We start from the raw sequence: 6501 nt of genomic DNA, 5'->3' as shown, positions 1-6501 counted from the left end.
TCAAAAAAAAAAAAAAAAAGATATTTACCAAGATGCCCCTGTTGTCTCTACTTTTATCTTGATGCATTACTGAGTTAATGTTAGATTTCAAATTCTTCTTTACCCTTACACTATCCTGTCCTGAAGCTACCTTTATATCATAATGAAAGAAGTTAGCAATTTGTTATTATCATCTATCTGTTGGCATATATCAAATGTTCACCTAAAAAATAGCAACAACCAGTAGAAACATTATGTCTTTTGCTGTTTCTATTTGGATGACTATTTACTTTGCAACATTACTAGCAAGCTATAAAATTGTGTAGTATGCAGAATTTTAACTAAATTGCTTTAAGTGAACATTTAAACATGATAAACCATATTGAAGTTATTTATGTTAATATACTTGAAATGAACATTTTGTCTTCAATATGAATATTATAACCTACCTCTCAATGAAAATGAAAAACTAGAATTAGAGTAAATTTGCTAATGAATTCAATAACTTTTCCACAATATTTTTAGCTATGTGCTTAAGGTTCTCTTAGTGTTTCTTGCACTTTATAATAGCTTAAGCCTTTTTTCCTGGTTTTTGTAGGTTCTTGTTTGTTTGTTTTGAGATAGAATTCAGCTCTGTCACCAGGCTGCAGTGCAGTGGCACAGTGTTGGCTCACTGCAACCTCCACCTCCCAGGATCAAGTGACTCTCCTGCCTTAGCTTCCTGAGTAGCTGGGACCACAGGTGTGTGCCACCACACCCAGGTAATTTTTGGAATTTTAGCAGAGACAGGGTTTCACCATGTCAGCCAGGATGGTCTTGATTTCTTGATCTTGATTTCTTGCCTTGGCCTCCAAAAGTGCTGGGATTACAGGCATGAGCTACCACACTTGGCCTTTGTTGGTGCATTTTAAAGGAAAAAAAAAAAAAAGTCATAACGTGTGCTACCAGGAAGCGTGGACAATGAGGATTTATTTACATATTTATTGCAAAGCCCTGGATCTGAGGAATTGAATTGAATTTTTTTAAAAACAAATTATTTTCTTAATCTTATCTAAAAGCATAGGCTCTGGGGACACAGCAGGGCCACATCTCTTATCCTGTCTGAGCCTTAGTATCATCCTCTTCTGTGGTTATGAGAACTGAAGACCTATCTCAAAGATCTGATAAGATAGTAAAGTGCTTCACATAATGCCTGGCATATAAATACATAATAAATGCTTCCTCCTCGTGTCTTTATTTATTTGTTTGTTTGTTTGATTTTTCAGACAGAATTTTGCTCTGTCACCTAAGCTTGAGTGCAGGGGCATGAACTCGGCTCGCTGCAACTTCTGCCTTCCAGGTTCAAGCAATTCTGCTGCCTCAGCCTCCCAAGAAACTGGGATTATAGGCATGAACTACCACACCCAGCTAATTTTTGTGTTTTTAGTAGAGACAGGGTTTCACTATGTTGGTCAGGCTGGTCTTGAACTCCTGACCTCAAGTGATTTACCTGCCTCTGTCTGCCAAAGTGCTGGGATTACAGGCATGAGCCACTACACTCAGCATATGTCTTTATTATGTTATTAAATTAGTACTATTCTGAGTAAAAATAACTAGCTATTACTGTTTTATAAATTGACTAAGACAGTCTTATAGATGTCAGTGCTTTTTATAAGGTGAAACAGATTATGCTGTGGGGCTTTTGTTTTGATGGTGATTTATTAGATTGTTTTGTTTAAAGACAATAATGTTCAGTTACTGTGAAATTATCAAAACAATATTCACATTTTGTAATTTTAAAGCAGTTATAAGGTAATTGCCTTAAGGAAAGATACTTTTGTTTTGATATATAAGTGTGATATTCAAGTTTAGTGTACAGCAGAGGACATTAAACCTAAGTCAACACTAATGTGCACTTGAAACTTCAGTGCAAATACCAATGTGTAGCAAATAGACTTTAACATATAATGCTTGCCAAAAAATGGAGCTGTTCTGTTGGGAGACCATTGGTTATGTTTGATTTTAATACTCCCCATGCTTTTGACTTTTATTTTTCTTTGTTACCTAGGCTGGAGTGCAGTGGCACAATCAGCTCACTGCAACCTCCGCCTCTCAGATTCAGGCCATCCTCCCTAGGGACTAGAGGTGAGTGCCACCACACCTGGCTAATTTTTGTATTTTGAGTAGAGATGGGGTTTCCAGCTTCTGACCTAAAGTGATCCACCTGCCTCAGCTTCCCAAAGTGCTGAGGTTGCAAGTGTGAGCCACCGTGTCTGGCTAGCTCTTGATTTTTGGTAGCTGTTGTATTATTTTAATCTTTAGTAAATAAATGCTAGCTGCAATGTATAGTTCAGAAGAATCTTCTGCTTCTGTTATTTAAAAAATGTATATTTTTAAGTCCAATAATGTTACACTGATGTTTGTTTTAAAATTATTACCTCTTCTCTTTAGTACTGTATGTATTAAATAATATTAGCTAGTATGTTCTTCTGGCTTTATAATGTGGTTCAGATTTCTATAAAAAGTTTAGCTGTTTCTATATTGCCTTAAAGTCATGAAACATTTCTATTTTTCTTTTCTTCTTTCTTTCTTTTCTTTTCTTTCTTTTCTTTCTCTTCTTTCTCTTCTTTCTTTTCTTTCTTTTCTTTTCTTTTCTTTTCTTTCTTTCTTTTCTTTTCTTTTCTTCTTTTTTGAACTGGAGTTTCTCTCTTGTTGCCCATGCACTAGCATGATCTCAGCTCACTGCTTAGAAGGTGATTCACTCAGAGAAGGTGAACCCACTGTTAGTAAAATATGTCTAGTACCAGATGCTTTTTGATCTCCTAATGACCTATCAAACTGCATGTCTTTTGACTTTGTAATATATTCAGTTCCACCTTTATTCATTTAAGAATTGAAGACTTTTTATATCCCCATTATGTGCCAAGCACTGGGTGGGACACTAGGTAACAGAGATGAACAAACCCTGTTCGCAGGATTTCACAGTGAATGTTAGAATTTAGTGCCATTTAGCTTCATTTGATTCCGCAGTAGTTCCAAGATTTTCCAAGATGATCCTGTCTTCAAGTGTCCTGTTGATTCAACTTCAGAATCGGTCTCTCTTCATACCTTACTGCTGCCACTCTGCCATCATCTCTTACCTGGATTATCTCAGTAGTCTTCTAAATGGCTTTTTTTGTTTCCATGTTTGCCTTCTTCAGTGCACTCTCTTTCTCTCTCTTTTTTTTCAGACGGAGTCTTGCTTTGTCACTAAGGCTGGAGTACAATGCCATGATCCAGGCTCACTGTAACTTCTGCCTCCTGAGTTCCAGCAACTCTCCTGCCTCAGCCTTCCTAGTAGCTGGGATTACAGGCATGAGCCACCATGCCCGGCTAATTTTTTGCATTTTTAGTAGAGACAGGGTTTCATCATGTTGGCGAGGCTGATCTTGAACACTTGTCCTCAAGTGATCCACCTGCCTTGGCCTCCCAAAGTGTTGGGATTACAAGATTGAGCCACCGTGCCTGGCCACTCTGCTCTCAATACAACAGCTAGTACAATCCTTTCACAGTGGAATTAACATCATAATTACCACTCTGTTCAAACTGTCCAGTGGCTTTGTTTTGTATATGACCTGGCCCCTGCCACCTGTCTCACTGTTCTTCCTGCTACTCTTCTGCTCTTACTCCTCTTTATAAACACTGAGCTCATGTTGTTTCCTTTGGCACGTTAAGCAGGCTTGATCCTGTCCTGTCTCTGGGCCTTGCTGTTTCCTCTGCCTGGAACATTCTTCCCCTACTGTCTGCATGGCTCACTCTCTCACTGCTTAGGACTGTGGTTCAAAAGTCACTTTATCAACGGCCTCCAGGCTGCTCTGAGACTTTGATCACTACCTGCGGAGGTCTGTCCTGCAGACCTTGTCTTAGCAGCAGATGAATGAAATACTCTCTTACATACAGAATACAGTGCAAGAGTTGGGCTAAGGGGTCCTCAGCTGCTTTTAGAGGGTGATTGCTGCTAATTGACTACAACTCCTTGTTCCTTCTTGCATTTATTCAGTATAGATTTAATAATAGGTTTTAAGTCAGCATGCTTGTAAATAATTAACATGGATAAAAGAGTGGATTTGGCCAGGCGTGGTGGCTCACGCCTGTAATCCCAGCACTTTGGGAGGCCAAGGCAGGTGGATCACGAGGTCAAGAAATCGAGACCATCCTGGTCAACATGGTGAAACCCCGTCTCTGCTAAAAATACAAAAAATCAGCTGGGCATGGTGGCGCGTGCCTGTAATCCCAGCTACTCAGGAGGCTGAGACAGGAGAATTGCCTGAATCCAGGAGGCAGAGGTTGCGGTGAGCCGAGATCGCGCCATTGCACTCCATCCTGGGTAACAAGAGCGAAATTCCGTCTCAAAAAAAAAAAAAAAAAAAAAAAAAAAAAAAAAAAAAAAAAGTGGATTTACGAATCATAAAACCCTTTGCTTCTGAGGCCCAGAATAAACACCATTAACTAGTAATTCTTTTTCAGCCTCCCCCGAGAAGGCCATCTAGCACAAAGTCTATATGAGTAAACAGAGTAGAGACAAAGGAATGTGGGGTGAACAGATTTAACTGGGGAAGCTTTTATTACCTTATGTTTAAGTCACCTTGTGACTTAAAGCTCTAAGGTAAGAACTGGCTGTCTTCAACCTGACTCATTAAAACATTTTGGCTTTCCAAAAAGGTTTGATACTATAATCTATAACTTCCCTAATATTTCCCTTAGTATTTTGGGAGCCACCCTGAGTGAATCCCAGCACTGCTCTGCATAAAATATATCCTTAATTTATGTTTCCTATTTGATGTCTGACTCCCCCTTGTCCTTCACTAAAATGTAAACTCCATAAGGGAAGAGATTTTGTCTGTTTTGTTCTGTCGTATCCCTAAATACCTAGAAGGTGCTCAGTAAATACTTGTTGGTTGAATGAATAAATCAGCACATTATTGAATCAGTCAATGTCTTATGTAGAAGGGACTTCTCATATCAGTGGTGCATATCTGTATGATAGCTGGCATAGGGAGGGATGTGGTCAGAATGGCTCTGTCTGTGTGGACTAGTTTTGCCTAGCATGATCCCAGCAGGCTCCTATTGGGGTTAAGCCACAGTTTCAGCCGTACTAGTATCAGTCTTTAATCACAAAGCCAGAGGATGTTGAGGTTGGAATTGATCTGGGAGACTATTCGGTCTACCTTTCTTGTGATTTGTATGAGAATAACAGAGCCTAGAGAAAGTAAGTTAATTACTCACAATTGTAAGTCTGTAGAGGCCTACCTGAGATTAGGCTTCTGACGTCAGATTCCATAGGCTTTCCTACATGTTTTCCCCCCTGGCTGAGACAGTTCGTGAGCTTTCAGATTTGACAATTTTCTCACCAGTCTCTAAAAAGACTGCACATTTATCTGCACATTATAGGTTAGCATAGATGAATGATGACCCTACAATGTGTGGGAAAATCCCAATGGTTGACCACTGTGAATGGGAACTACCCCAGATGTGTCAGGAGCACCACAGGCATGCTCACTTCTTCACTGGCTGGAGCTGGGTAAGATGGAAAGGAAACCCAAATCAAGACACTTTGCTGCTTCAGTTCTTTTATTGCATGTCACAGTACAATGTGTCACCATTTAAAGTCAGATATTTTGTTGAATGGCCACACCAGCTGCAGGCCCTTGGGTCAGAAGTCTTGATATCACCAATTATTCATTTTCTTGATGGACTTCCATACTTCAGGCATTTGTGTGTAGCTGGTCAATTGTGAAGTTTTCAGTGTGGTGTAGAACCCTCTCTTTTTGGGACAGTTGGTTCTCCTTGTGCAGCATGTCCTGAAGCTGGCCTGTCTCCATCCTCTTTGTAAGTGTGTGAGGTCTTTTGTTAGGCAGCATAAAGTGAGAGAGGACCCCCAAAGAAGGAGAAAAACTCCTCCAACATTTGCTGAAACATGTTTGTAAACTGACCAAGATGTAATTGGAATGGCATAAAAAGACTGAAATTTATTTAATTTCTTGCCATCTGGCTTGTGATATCTGGTGCCTTCAATTGAGTTTAGAAGGAACGTTGATCATAGGTCAAGAGGTGAGATATATATATGTGTGTGTGTGTGTGTGTGTGTGTGTGTGTGTGTGTGTATGCATATATATATATGCATACACACACACACACACATATATATATATATATATGGAGTGAGAGAGAGAGAGAGAGAGAGAGAGAGAGAGAGAGAGATGGAGTTTTGCTCTATTGCCCAGTCTGAAGTGTAGTGGTGCAATCTCAGCTCACTGCAACCTTGGTTTTTTGGGTTCAAGTGATTCTCCTGCTTCAGCCTCCCAAGTAGCTGGGATCACAGGCATGCACCACCACATCCGGCTAATTTATGTATTTTTAGTAGAGACCGGGTTTCATCAAGTTGGTCAGGCTGGTCTCAAACTCCTGACCTCATGTGACCCACCCACCTTGGCCTCCCAAAGTGCTGGGATTATAGGTGTGAGCCACCACACCTGGTAGGATAATTGAGTTTCTTATTATATC

At 39.9% G+C, this 6501-nt stretch overlaps 1 pseudogene; it reads left to right on the top strand.

Annotated features, from left to right (window-relative positions):
* Window positions 1–5398: 5398 nt before the first annotated feature.
* The window catches only part of LOC108286164, a 6404-nt pseudogene continuing 5301 nt past the window's right edge, over window positions 5399–6501 (top strand).

This window comes from Cebus imitator, unplaced genomic scaffold (genome assembly GCF_001604975.1).
Source record: "Cebus imitator isolate Cc_AM_T3 unplaced genomic scaffold, Cebus_imitator-1.0 Scaffold314, whole genome shotgun sequence".
In the NCBI taxonomy this organism is placed as follows: domain Eukaryota; kingdom Metazoa; phylum Chordata; class Mammalia; order Primates; family Cebidae; genus Cebus; species Cebus imitator.
Note: the sequence above shows the minus strand (reverse complement) of the source record. Positions and strands in the feature narration are given on the sequence as shown.